Source organism: Mytilus edulis, chromosome 5 (assembly GCF_963676685.1).
Source record: "Mytilus edulis chromosome 5, xbMytEdul2.2, whole genome shotgun sequence".
Taxonomy (NCBI): Eukaryota; Metazoa; Mollusca; class Bivalvia; order Mytilida; family Mytilidae; genus Mytilus; species Mytilus edulis.
Genome location: NC_092348.1, coordinates 62,393,605 through 62,409,875, shown reverse-complemented (window position 1 = coordinate 62,409,875; position 16,271 = coordinate 62,393,605).

Here is a 16,271-nt window from a genome sequence, read left to right as displayed (position 1 = left end):
ACCTAAAGGAATATCAATATTTCATGTTTATAAATTGCATTCTCTGATTTATACATCGCACTGAAAAAACAATGCTTGTTGGAATATCTGTTTCACAGGGGACAACGGATATGTTCAGTTGACGTAACCACAACCCCCTCATCTGTTTCTCGAATGTGAAATACCAAATAAACCCAAACCTCTGGATTTATGAACACCACGACAAGAGCTACACATTGAGCATAATCTGCTTACCCGTCCGGAGCATGCGAGCTCACCCCGATATTTTTTAATTATGCTCAGTAATACCGATATGTAAATAATAGCCAATTGAACCTTTTACATGTTGTGCTTAAGTTGTACTGTTTCAATACAGTATCAGGTTAGGTTAGGATTTAGCGCTCACATACATGTGAAAAAGTAAACCATTATAGGTCAAGATACGGCCTTCAACATATCCGTAATAATGATGATGTGCTATCCCGATTGAAATAAGTTTTTCTACAGGTTCAACCAAACTTCAAAAACAAATCGTTATATCTATGAAAGAACTTAGTAAAGATTTATAGTAATTTGTGGTAAAGAAATCCCTGGCTTAATTATTTACTAGTAATACATAGATTACATTTGTTATATCTAGAATACCGGGGTGTCTTGCTATTTTTGCGTGTCATCATCATGTAGCCTAACCAGTGAATTCGCCACGTTTCATCTTTAGTCGAAGTAAATAACTTTATAATGACAAGTATCAACATTAAATGTTGAATTATACATATGATATTAAATGTAATTAAGATTTGAAATTATATTTCTTTTATAGCTTGATTTGATTTTTTTTATCAAAACATACAAGGCTATAAATGTTCCAAGGCCAAATCAGAAAAATACTGAACTGCGAGGCAAATTCTAAAGTCATATTAACGGTATTCTTTTTAATCAAAAGATGCCTACGTTAATATTAACTCATATAACGTTTAGTGAAAATGAAATGTAAAAAGACAACTAAAAGTTAAACGTGTCGAATTCCTGTGTTTGTTGTAATGATGATACCTAGATTAATCTACGTCTAAGAAATCAAGAAATGGTGGTGATCTTTATAACCAAAGGATGCCTTTGTCGGTAAAGACTTACTTAATTTATAGTTTAAATGGAATGGCATATGACACATATCAATTGGAATGTCACATTCGAGTTATCATTAAGGAAAATTAAGTTATATATTGATGCAAAACAAATCTTATTGTACCAATCTGATTAAAATGTTGTATATATTAATAAATTCCTTAAACTGAATGCTTATCATAGTTGAGTTCTAACGGCAGCAATCTAAAACGATATGAATATTAGACATAACTGATTGTACTTTTGTTCGTCCCTTCTGGTGCTTTATCTGAAACTTAAAGTTTCCTTTACGACAATTGATCGATACATTTTGTGTATCGATACATCCTTACAATGGTGCTACGAAAAGATACAATCCTTTATAGGATTTTTCTTTATACTATTTCTTTTTTACATTACTGTTCATCTATGTGTAACTGGTCAACATTAGCTGGCTATTGATTGGTTTTACTAGTAAAAAATAGCTGATTTTACCCAAACTGAATTATGGTGCATACATAACCGAACTATATATATGTTGAAAGTTTACATATAAATGAAAATACACATGTCAAAAACTATTATCATTCTGAATGGTGTACATTAATGGCACTAACAGAAGGAACTATAAATACATCAGTCTATATAGGACCTGGTGTATTTATGGAAAATGTTATGGAAAATATGTCTTTAATTCCGAAGAAAAGGCATATATGTTTTTTGTTTTATTTGATTTAAGGTGGATTTATTCGAGTGCGCATAATTTCATGCATGAATTACCATGAACACGAAAAGTCTGTGTCGTAAATTCACTTTTACTTTTTTTTAAATATTTTGTTTAATTAAAAATGTTAAACTATTGTACTTTTGTCACTAACAAATTATTATCGTTATTATGTGTATCTGTGAAAGACTCAAAATGAAATTTCACCGTATATCATCCATTTTCCCGCCAAAATGTTGGGTTTAAGGCCAATTTTTTTTCCCCGGTGACCTATGTTTTTTATTTGCTCATTCTTTGAAGCAATATATCAGCTTTATATATAACAGTTTTGGACCAAGTGTCATAGAACGATTTTTTGATATTCCGATAAAAATATGTCAACACCTCTATTGCGCTATCATTTCATTGAAAAACGGTCCCTTTTACATACCTCTTTAAAAGTAATATTTTGAGCTTAAATGGTCCGGGACCCCCTATTTTTTTCGACCAATTTGATTTACTCTCTATTAAGATTAAAATAACAAAAAGTATGGCACTTCTGATAAAAACTTCGAATAGGCCCTTAAGTGAAAAAAAGGGCAAACTAGCATCACATTCAACTGTAAATATCTTTCTTTTATCATGATTATGTGCATATGAAGTTATAACTCTATTCTGACAAGATGACGCACTAAAAATCTTTGAGAAATGAATGTTACAATCCTATTGTGAATTGCGAAGATACTTTTTTGATCCTACATTGTAGTTAAAAAGTTCGATTGTTCTAGTCGTAAGCAATGTTAAGTATTTTGGTAAAATGATTGTTTGTATAACTGGTCTTCTTGTCAATTAAATTATAAAAAAAGTCTCACTAAACAACTTATGACTGATATGTATAGTTGCGTTCATTGTATATATCGACGTCATTTTAAATCAACCAAAGCACATAAGTATACAAGAACAAAAATAAAAAACCGATCGTATGCATATAATTTTATTGTACATATTAAAACGGTAATATCATCATCTCCATACTATAATCAATCAATACTAATTCTTGATGCAGCTTATTTATAAACTAATGTGGTCATGGTATATAAATATTGAAATAGTCTGGTCAAAATATGGTCCATCTATGATAAAGGCAACATAACGTCAGTAAGTATTCAAATGAGTTACTGTAGAATAATTGTTCATTATCAGATTCCTAAAATATTCTTACTTGCCCCACTTGTTTTAAACCAGACAATTTGATATGCTTTCCTATATTTTATACTGCTAAATATTGGAAACTAATGTTTAGATGTATAAAATAATAAATATTTGCAAATTATAATGTAATTGATTACCAAATGCGTTTAGGGTGTTCATCTTATTTATACTTCATGATGATTTTTTAAATTTAATAATAATAAGACGTCAAATGTTTTATATACAACCATTTGGAAGTAATAGTTAGATTTTTCAGGAAATATACCAAATACTTAACATACAAAAAGAGAACAAATGACATAAACTGTAAATAGATAATGGAATCAATCGAAAATTAACTGACAACGCAAAAAATAAAAAACGAGAAACAAACAAAATTAGAACACAAGACACAACATAGAAAACTACGAACTTAGCAAAAATTTGGGGTTATATCAGGTGCTCCCAAAGGGTAAGAAACCCTGCTCCACATGTGAAACCCGTCGTGTTGCTCATGTCATTTACAGCGCTTGATTTTCATTCATATTGTAATTAAATTATAATAATTTTTGGATGTAACGTGTCTTCTGATTGACTGACGTTGTTTTGTTTATAATAACTGTAATATGTTGTCTGCCTATCCGAAGTAAAATAAAAAAATGTGGTGCACGCTTTCAAATAACCCGCTATGCGGGTTACTCAGTGTGCACCACATTTTTTATTTTATTTCTTCATCGAAAGAAAAAAATATTACAGTCATTCCTAAATGAAAAAAAATCTTTCTTAAGATCCACTTGGAAAACTGAATTTGTCATGCTAAAATGTAATGCACTGTCTAATTAATTGACTAGGCCTTCCATTATGCTTGCCGCAGTAGTTCTCTGTAGGTTCTCCGGTTTCCTCACCTATTAACACCAACAATCAATGATTTACTATACGGTCAATGCTAAAATGTATGCCTCTATGGAGAGTTCATGCGCACGTTTGGTCTTAATTATTATTAACATCAAATTAGCAATAAAATTGTAATAAAACAAACTGTACATTTGTTATAATTTCAATTTGTTACATTCTAATAGTCCATTTTTTCTTTGAATACTGGTTTTTCAATATGCTGAAATGTTAAATTGACATTATTTCTCAAATGTCCCATACATGAACGAACAGACTGCCCTAATTAGAAAATGTATTTATAAAGGTTACTCGGGAATACGTGTATTTGTTTACTTTAAGCACGTGTGTTCAAATCAAAACATGTTTATGTTTAATTTAATTGGACAATCAGTCAGTTACTACCGGTTTAAGTTATATATATCATGATAACTTCATGCTAGAATGTTAGCGCTAAAATTATAGTATTAAAGTCTAGAATTGTCATTCGAGGTTCGCCTATCCGACAGTACACTTTTGTTTCCCAACAACCCACCCCATTTTAAGACTTCATAGGAATGTAAATAGTATGTTATGTAGTAAATAGTTTATATGATACATGTATGTTTTACTGTTAGCTGTTTAGCTGATAACCATATAACGGTTTTGAGTTTTACTTTATAAATGCTTTATGTTCCTTTGGAGTATTGAATAAGAACATAAAATAATATAGAAACAGAATTGATACTCACGAGAACGCTATCCTTACGAAAATAATAATTAAGCAAATAAAGCAACAATTCATCGTCATATATTTTGATTATTTCCGTCTGAGAAATTACCAATTTATAAATTTCACAAACACGTCTCATTCATTTTCATACAGCTTTCTGCTTTCATGTTATATACATTATATACAATGTATAGCTATGAGGAATGTATATAAAATTCGTACTATAGTTTTGCTATTTTATCTTTGTTCGAGTATCAGTGATGAGTTATTGGCAGACGAAAAGCGCGTCTGACGTATAACATATTAAGCCTGGTATCTTAAAAAAAAAGTATTCTTTATCACTGTTGTCAATAACCCTTACCTTATCTCATTATTCTTTATTTGCCGATATGCGTATCAGCAGATTAAATTTTTTGCGCATGTGTTCAGTAACTGCGAGCATTTATTTATACGTCATATCTCTATTTTGGAGATATTAAAATGAAAATAATACACAAATCATCTTTAAGAAATCAACCCCAATAGAATATTATGTTTTGTTATCCCACGATCGATTGAATATAACCTCCAGGTATATACGTTATCAATATTTTTCCCTACTATAGACATCCTTTTGGATTATTGCAGACCCAAATGGCTCACCAAAAACAATACTTTTTTATTTTTATATATTGTTTAGTCTTTAATTTTCTATTTGAGTATTGTGTTCTATTATATGTCTGTGTTTCTTTTTCGTTTAAGCCATGGCGATGTCAGTTTATTTTCGATCTATGCATTTGACTGTCTCTCTTGTATATTTCGCCCCTCTTGTATAGTAACTATCTTTAGCGGTGGCATATCAAACGGATTTCCGAATTCTATTCTAAACAGTAACAAATTCTAACATCAACGTCATTTGGTATCTAGTGTAAAAGCCATACCAAATCTCTTGTTTTATATTACAATAACATGAATTCAACACTCTCCCATGACAATAAAAGACTAGTACTCTTTTAAAGTAAGATACATGTTGCTGTTTGCGTAATTAATTTCTCACGACAAATTCATCCAGGATATACATGATTAGGTAGACTAATTTATAGCTTAAACAATTCCGTGTTGCATTCAATGAATAATTGAAACGTTGTTCTAGAACAGCCTACCATAACGCTGTTAATAAAATTAACACCTTTAATTCTTCAAATTGCACGTAACAATTAATGATTTCTTCCTTTAACATTGTGTATGCTACGCCCATGATTATGAATTTACGGCAATGTCTTTTTCTACAATTACTACTAAAATAAAAAAAAAAAAACAATTAAAATATTTTGCATAACCGTAGTTATCAATTCTATCAGTTAGATTAATCCTAATCTACAACACCGTAAGCTATTTCTAGACTTAATATAATTTCAAAATTACCTATTGAATTTGAAAGAATGATTAATTCTTAATTGTCAACCCTATAGAAATGTTTCATGGTTCTTCCTGTTTTTCTCGCTAGATCACTTTGATAAAATCGATATAATTATTCCATTTTATAATTAATTGATTGTATTAAGATTTTATCATATTTCTCCGTCGTATATCATAATTATGCACTCCTGTTATTTTAATTTTCAAAATGTACAAAGCAGCTCTTGGAAAGCATTTTATGATTGGCAATTTCAATTTATCTAGGGTAGATGACTATCATAGTTAATGGGGTAACGTGATACAATGAAACTATTAATGTATAATATTTCGAATAGATTCAAGTGATAATTAAATCAAAGTTCGGCGTATCGAAACAGTTATCCAACTTGTCATATTCGTATTAAATGCATAGATAGAGAACATTATAAAATTAATATAAATATAAATTCGAATGCTAAGATGGTCAATGATACTAATATACACACTGTATTGTTGAATACACAAATATATGTCACGTACAACCTTCAACTATGAGCACAACCCATACCGTATAGTAGGCTGATTACAAACCCGGCATGACAAAAATTACAAACATTTCATAGAACAAACTATACAAATTTGTATAACATTCTTTGACATGTTAGAATGGAACGACACAACCCTTCAAAACATTCCTGAACTCAAATTTTGAAATCTTTAAGTCGATTGTTGATTACGGCAAACAATTGATAATACATTTGGACCAAATAATTACAAGACGCTTTAATAGTGTGGCCATTATAAGCTTTCACTTTATTCTGGAAACATTGCTTTATTGATATGTTAATTTGAGAAACATTGGGTGTTTTATTATTTGAATCTGGTTTTAAACTGTTTGAGTTCATCTAGATCGGTATTGGTTTTCTTGTATTTTGGTAATGTTTTGTCAATTTTTTATTAAATATTAGACCATTATTTGTTTATTTCATCGTTGAAAATTTCGCGTTTAACGATCTTTCTTTTACCAGACATAGTTTAGAATGAATTTAGTTACCAGTTTCGAGTGTTTATCAACGAACCACACACTGTCATTATGGTAATTATCAGAATAAACGACCTATATACATTTTTTATACATATAAAACATTTAGATTGTAGTACATTTATACTAATTTAGAATTAGTTTTACCTTTCGACAAATCGTTTGTGTTTCTGCCTACTGAGTTTCAGTTTTATTATCATTTAACTATTATTTAATACGATGTTGTTTTGTTTTACAATTCATTTATTACATTTATTACGGAATTAAGTTATTAATTTAGTTATAATCATGAACATAAAACCCGTCAACGTCATACAACTCTCGAGAATCTGGTGGTTTTAACAAAACTGCAGACTTTGATATATGCAAGTTACCTACGCGAAAGCTGTTAAAATATTTGTGTGTAAAAATTCTCTTATAATTCAATTTGCATTAGACTAAACACTTTGCATGTCTGATTTAATGTAAACTCGAAATTTAAATCGTGACCATCTTGATAGGAGTTTATTTTCAAAATTTGGCATTCAAATTCATGTCACTTAAATTCTAGACTAATGATGTGATTGTGAATTCTGGAACAAACATTCGAGACAAGTGTCATGTGATAAAATTGAGAATGATAATAAGGAAATTGTCAACGAGACAACAAGCTGACAAAGAGTAAATAACACTGAAGGCCACCACTGAATAGGCAACGCAGCGAGAACATCACGCACCCGAAGGTGGGTTTCAGCATGCAACTAAATACAAATGTGTACTAGTTCAGGAAAAATGGACATCATACTAACTACATATGCCTCACTTTACGCATGCTTTTAAATTGTAGCATAACATTAGTGTAACTAGGTGATTAGCCTTTGAAGGTTATATATAATAATACATAGTATGATAATCACACGATCTGTTTGTATGAATGTGAATTAGATTTTGAAATTAATGTTAGCAGGAAGTCAACAAGAAAACAAGAACATATAATTCTATGTATTACCTGTGTTCTTGGTCAATTTTTCATCATTAATGAAATTAACAAAGTGAAAAATGATGTCATACAAAGCCAATTTAAATGCTCTTACAATGTATATGTTTTGATAAAAGGTGAAAAGACAAACAACGCTTGCTTCCTCATGTTACGATAATGGTGATATTGCTAGTGCTTGCTTTATCAAAGTTGTTGTGTTTTATGATACAACAAAAATTACAACTGCATTATATATATAAGAACATTATTTTGAAATGTCAGTACAAACCTGCCTCCGAGTGCAGTATTTTCTTGTGCATTGAAGACCCATATGTGGTTATGGGTGTATTATGCTCTTTTGACGGTTCGTTGTCCTTTTTGGCACATCTCTGATAAATACATTTTTCGTGATATTGATTAAATTCTTTTCAGACAAAAATATTATAATATAGGTTTTACAATTATAGCTATTAAAGGTAACCACAGCCCTTCATCTGATTGTAAATTCTGGACAAAATCACCATTTCGCGTGCATTAACATTGTGATGATCATGAATGTAACGAGGAAAACTAAAGCAATGTGATTGCAGTCCCTTTTCGCATTTAGAGATTGTTATCTATTTACAATTAAATTGGGCGCTACATCAGACTTTTCTTTGCAGTACAAGACGACCAAAATCGTTCATGTGGAGACATAAACTAATACAGTTTATCCGGATTAATGAAAATTTGTGTTCTTACATTACGAAACATAATATATATTCTATAATAATGTTAACGAGACCGGGATGAGATACCGGTATTTGATGTATCTATAAACAAATGTTAATGTTTTAATATATTCAAAAACTTTGTGTAAAGATAAAAAAAAGTAGATGTTAAACAAATATTCTGCCCATACAACTCAGAATGCTTTTCTTTCTATCATGAGAACGCTAAATACTATTTATACTGCTATAAACATAGATAATCCCCTGCAATTTCTTATTTTACTTAACAAGGGTTTTGAGCAAACGAGTGTTACGGACCTGGCGTGTGAACACCTACACTTTCCGTTGTTAGATTGTGAATAACATTTGGTCTAAAAATCATACACTGTGACCTAAACACGTTACAAACACATATGAAGTAAAATAACAAAAATAACGGAGTCCAATGAGAATTCAAAACGGAAAGGTGGTAATCAAAAAACAAAATTAAGTACTTCAGCACGTCAAACTAATGATTAAAAACTATTCCTAACTTGGTACATGCGTATTCTTATGGAGAAATGGTGAATTAAACAGATTTAAACAGAGCCACTTAAAATGTATATCAGCAAAAACAGACTAAACAGTAAAAGTAATATTCATAAAGACAAATAAAAGAATTATTTAAAACTGTACCAAGACGATGAACTGCGTCAGTACCAAGCATCTATAGTACAAGACTAGCGTTCTTTTTCGTGAAGTTGGTATTTATCAACAAGTCTATGTACCTTCCAATGAACCTTTTTATAAAAAAGACGAACGTTTTTTGATATACCCCTGGTCCATCAACATTCTACTCAGATACTGGTGACGTTTTACAAAGTCTGAGTTGCATATATGAACAATTGATGAGGGCAAAATTGAACCTACATGTGTATTTTGGACATTAAATTTTGTTCCATTCATCTATAAAATTTAATCTTGAGGATAAATTGATATGCATACTTATATGCTTAATAAAAAAAACCCAGGTGTAGTAAAAACGTAAAACAGTAATTGCATAAGGTAGTCATTTGCTAACTAAATATTCATGTATTGTGAATAAACAATCACATTTTAATCAGATATATTCTAGAGTTTGCGTTTCAAATACATCTTATTTGTAAGATTATACATGTATTAACAATGTTAACTATGTTAACTACATGTAGCACTAGTTCGCTAGGCCAGAACATTTTCAGATCCAAGAAAGCAGATTATTGATACAGGATCTTAATTTTAATCAGAATGGTTTTTATCTAAAGTAAATTTATTTGTCCCTTCTTTCAATTGTAATTATTTCACATTTGTGAAATTTAGACTAGATCATAATCTGTTTAAATGAAGATAAAAGATGATGTATAAGGGAACCTGTTTATGACAACACTTTAGAGGTGAACAATTAAACGATATATTTGAAGTGCTGAATAGGTAAAAAGAATACAAACTTCCAGGTAGAGGCATTGCTTTCAAAATTGGCACCAAAACAAGTCTACTGTAATGCAATTATGAATGATATATTAATTGCCTATTTAATTATAGAAATCCATTGATGTGAAATTAATTTATTGTAACGTACTTTTCATACTCAATATGACTTTTGCAAAGAAAACTATTTTCTTTATGATTTTGATATGTTTTATCATAAAACTATATAGATATATCTACGTATATTTACATGAAACAAATGCATATCGCATATTTTTGAGAAAATAATCTTTTGAAGTCTTATAAATAGTTACTTTTAATCTATACTGATAGAGTACCTGTTCTATTACCAGTTCGTTGTAAAAACTCTTTTGCAAACATATAGCTGTTCGAGTGCACCTCGTATGTTTGCTTATTAATTTTACCACATATTCTTATTCACCTATAAAAAGGATAACATCTGAAATGATTGACGTATGATTTTATAACTTAAGTTCAGAGTCATACATATGATTATATTCATCAACCTTATTCCTAGCTAACTATTTTATCTTTGTGCAAATAAAGAAGACCAAATGTATACAAACACATATAATGCTCAGAAATTCGAAATGTATTTACTCTTCTCTTAAGCTTTTCTTATCAAGTCGTGTGATCAAAATCAATAAGCAGGCAGTTAGACGAACCTGATATTGTCTTGAAATTTCCCCTGAAATTCATCACCTTCATGTATTTAAATCCCCTTGTAATATGTCCTAGAATACAATTTTATACTATCGTGAAAGACCTATAGGTTATGCATCGTGTATGAAGTTTTGGTTTTACTTATGTATTCAAAAGAATTTCACTTTGTTTTATTACTAATGTACATATAAGTATTCAAATTAATCTAGTCTATTGGAATTGAGATTCTGTTATTTAACATATTTTCATACGATCAATCGCCATATCGGATGTATGATATGTGCTTAAGTATCATTACATGAGAAGAGCTTAATAAAGAAAACAACCTTCTATCTTATCTAATTAACGTCGAAAAAAATAAAATACACAGTTTTCAAGTAGATTATAAAAGCTGCAAAATCGCAATGCATGTTTTTTTATCAAATAAAACCAATCGAGAGAGCAATGTTCAAGAAACTGCATTTTTAAAACATAACTGATACATTTGTAGGCCGTATAAATCAATACAAATATGTAAAGAAACTTTTCAAGTTTCAAAAAAGAACAAAGGAAGTCTATAGCTTGATGTTATACAGGCGGAAACAACTTTAGTTAAATTAGTTGTGAGATACTATACCTTCAGCGTTTTATTTTCAGACAGATTTGATTGCAAAATAACAGACTAATAATTTTATAAAAGATATCTATAACATCGAAAAAAATTTTGATTGAAGAAAACAAAGTGAAATATGTGAAATATAGATTAGTTTAAAGCGGTTAAGTATCTGCTTCTGTTGGATAGGCATGTACATTGAACGAAAAACATTTGTTCACCACAGTCAAATTTTAACGGAAATATAAGTTTTAATTAAGACAGCATGTCTTAATTCAGGAAGTTGTAACAGAATGACTGGAAACCCAACGGGAAGGATTGTGCCTGATGTTCATATGATGAAATCATAATCTTTCAGTCAGTTCAATTGAAGTCTAGAGCTGGCATGTCAGTTAACTGCTAGTAGTCTGTTGTTATTTATGTATTATTGTCATTTTGTTTATTTTCTTTGGTTACATCTTCTTACATCAGACTCGGACTTCTCTTGAACTGAATTTTAATGTGCGTATTGTTATGCGTTGACTTTTCTACATTGGCTAGAGGTATAGGGGGAGGGTTGAGACCTCACAAACATGTTTAACCCCGTCTCATTTTTGCGCCTGTCCCAAGTCAGGAGCCTCTGGCCTTTGTTAGTCTTGTATGATTTTAATTTTAGTTTCTTGTGTATAATTTGGAAATTAGTATGGTGTTCATTATCACTGAACTAGTATAATTTGTTTAGGGGCCAGCCTCCGGGTGCGGGAATTTCTCGCTACATTGAAGATTGTTGGTGACCTTCTGCTGTTGTTTTTTTATATGGTCGGGTTGTTGTCTTTTTGGCACATCCCCATTTCCATTCTCAATTTTATGTCATGTTTCATATTTCTGATTTCCAAGTTAAATACTTCAAAAGACAAAATCATCAATTTCAAGACAAAGTTTCCCATGTTACAAAAAAGTATGTCAGTAGAACCTGTAGTAAAACCAAGTAAAGCTTATACATTGTTGACATAGCCTGTCCATGACGTTTAAATATTAAATCCTTGGAATGTGTGTTTAGACTATGATGAACGATTTTTTTTATTATGAATTGATTTTGGCCTTCAACTAGCTTTCAGTAAGTGCGAGTATTCTCAAGTCATACTTTTCTGATAATTTGACCTGTTGATACAATTGTAATGTGTGTTTTTTTTAAATTATTTATTGTTTCTCTAGTTTTAAAATATACCAGAGCTGATAAGTGTTTAGTAGGACTATAAATTTTCACGTTTGTTTCTCGTATTCTGAACAACAAAAAAATAATTTTGTGTAAAATATTTCCGTTATCCACATTACAACAAAATCACTCGTGTTTGCATTTTATCATGAATAGATTATATACTTTGAATTTCGGTCATTATTTTCTTGTTAAGGAAAACCTCTGCAGATATTTTCAGGTTTGTTTGAGACATGTGCTCTGCCAATGTGGGATCCATTAGTTGTTTCCATTGGAAACTATCAGACCTATCACATTTCTGTTATCCACATAACAACAGAATTATTCGTGTTTGCCTGTGCGGAACAGCCGGGGGGGGCGGGGTTACGATGAGAACGGACGTGAAATATTTGCAGAGAGAATCCATCAACATCATCCAAATGGCAAATTATTATCATCAATAGATTACATACTTTGAATTTCGGTCATTATTTTCTTGTTGAAGAAAACCTCTGCAGGTTTGTTCGAGACATGTGGGATCCATTAGTAGTTTCCATTGCAAACTATCAGACCTATCATTTGAAGTATGAGATTTCTTGCTGTTCTCCTAATGGATCTGCAGTTTCTTTCCGAGATCCTTTTCAGTATGAAATTCTGGCTTTCCTCTACCATTCATACAGCAGGGCATTTGACAGTGTCAGTTTTGATTTTGTCCTAACCGATTCCTCGTTATTACCTTAGACGTATTTTGCCAAGGCGTTTGTGGGGCATCCGGTTGACCCTGTTACATTTTATTTTAAAAAAACCACAGATATCTAAAAAAGGACATTTGATACATAGAAAATATACACCTGTAACAGTTTGAACTTTTAATACTTTGAGGACTGAGCGAATCAGGTGAGTGTTTGAGTTATTATGTTTTATTTCATTACATTGTTTTATGTTTGGGGAAGGTTAACTTTCTGGTAATAAGACCCGTCACGGCCTGGCTAGGGAATTGGGTAGGAAAATGCTCACATTAATCTGTACCAATAGAGGTTCCAAATGTCCTCCTTTATACGCCATTACTCATGTTGGTGCTCCTAATAAAGGAGGTCCATACGGAGACAAGAAGTACATCTTTTTACTTAGCGACAAGGTTATCAGTTCCCAGTATTGTTTACTTTCTATAATTATTTTTCGTTTCACAGCTGTATACTGCTGTTGACTTATTTATATACACATTATTTCATTGTTTCTTATACAGTTGGGTGCAGAACAAGTATTACATAAAGTAAACGCAAGTTAACGCCGCGTGCACATATTTCGTTAGTTAACTTCAAATCTCCCGTTTACTAGTAAACGCACGTTTACTATAATTACGTTAACGTGGCTGAAATGGAAATTTCTAATGTCTACCTTAGTAAACGGGCGTTTACTATGTGTCCGTTTAGTCAGTAGTAAACGGGCGTTTACTTCAGAATTCTTCAAATTTATTTTTACGTGCACTTAAAAGTAAACGGGCGTTTAGTACAGATTTTACAAGTATATTTTTACGTGCACTTGAAAGTAAACGCACGTTTACTTTTCGCGTTAACTGATTGGGTAAATTTAGAAATAAACTTCAAGTTCATTTGCACATTTATTTTATAAAAACGACCTTTAGTCTTAATATTTTACGTATATGTGTTTCAAACCAGAACAATTCAAAAACTCTTTTAATTCGAAATATTAAATTACACAAAATCACTTTCATTAAGTCCATTAACTTTACTGATAGGCAGATTTTCTATATTTTTCTTCCAAAAGTTACATGTGCAAATATCGATACGAAAAGAAAGGTTATCCGAGACATCGGGAGAATATTTCAATATGATGGGATATAGACATCATGGTTTTTATTGTTTCGTTCCCCATTCATAATTGTCTCTTCGAATTCCTACTATAACTCGGGGTATTTAAAACCATTATTTTTAATCGAAATTCACCTTGTTTGCCTTGGATTTACATGATAAGATTCTGTTTAGCATGTTTTGACAAATGATAAAAAAAAAGACGTAAATTGTACAGTGTATTGAAAGGGATATCGATAAAGGGTAATATAAGTATGTACATTTGTACCGGTCATCGCGTCAATTTAAATGTTCAAATATTGCTATCTTTACATGGATATAATAAACTAATTTACTATGCAGCTATATATAGTGCTAATGTGGTCTGTTTTGGTTAAAATTCGAGTCAGTCTGAGGTTAGAAAACTACTAAAATTTGTTTCAACATTCAATATTTTGAATAAAAAAAGTACATGCTGGCACTCTAAATTGATGGGTACTACTGCATTTTTTTATGATTCAATATTTTGAATAAAAATGTACATGCTGGCACTCTAAATTGATGCAAACAAAATTTTTTAGTCATAATATTCAAATATTGCTACCTATTTTATTATACAATCAATCCTTACATGAAAATATAACTCATGTACTATGCAGCTATATAGATTTACATAATAGAATGCTTATATGGTCAATTTTGGTTGTTGCGAACAAATAATCTTATTATATGAGTCAGTCTGAGGTATGAAAACTACTGATTTTTTTTATGATTCAATATTTTGAATAAAAAAGTACATGCTGGCACTCTAAATTGATGCAAACAAAATTTTTTAGTCATAATATTCAAATATTGCTACCTATTTTCTTATACAATCAATCCTTACATAAAAATATAACTCATTTACTATGCGGCTATATAGATTTACATAATTAAATGCTTATATGGTCAGTTTTTGTTGTTGCGGACAAATAATTTTATTATATGAGTCAGTCGGAGGTATGAAAACTACTGAATTTTGTTTATGATTCAATATTTTGAATAAAAAAAGGACATGCTGGCCCTCTAAATTGATGCGAACAAATTTTTTTAGTCATAATATTCAAATATTGCTACCTATTTTATTATACAATCAATCCATACATGAAAATATAACTCATTTACTATGCGGCTATATAGATTTAAATACTAGAATGCTTATATGGTCAGTTTTGGTTGTTGCGGACAAATAATTTTATTATATGAGTCAGTCTGAGGTATGAAAACTACTGAATTTTGTTTACGATTCAATATTTTGAATAAAAAAGTACATGCTGGCACTCTAAATTGATGCGAACAAAATTTTTTAGTCATAATATTCAAATATTGCTACCTATTTTCTTATACAATCAATCCTTACATGAAAATATAACTCATTTACTATGCAGCTATATAGATTTACATAATAGAATGCTTATATGGTCAGTTTGGTTGTTGCGGACAAAAAATTTTATTATATGAGTCAGTCTGAGGTATGAAAACTACTGAAGTTTGTTTATGATTCAATATTTTGAATAAAAAAAGGATATGCTGGCCCTTTAAATTGATGCGAACAAAATTTTTTCATTCATAATATTCAAATATTGCTACCTATTTTATTATACAATCAATCATTACATGAAAATATAACTCATTTACTATGCGGCTACATAGATTTACATAAATAAATGCTTATATAGTCAGTTTTGGTTGTTGCGGACAAATAATTAATTTGATGTTCCTTATCATTTCATATTTTAGGTCAGTGTATCCAGGTTACGATGACAATCTGCGTTAACGGCCGTTTACTACAAACAGTAAACGCGCGTTTATACTTTTTAGGAAAATAGAAGACGCGCATTTTCCCACGTTAACGCGGAGG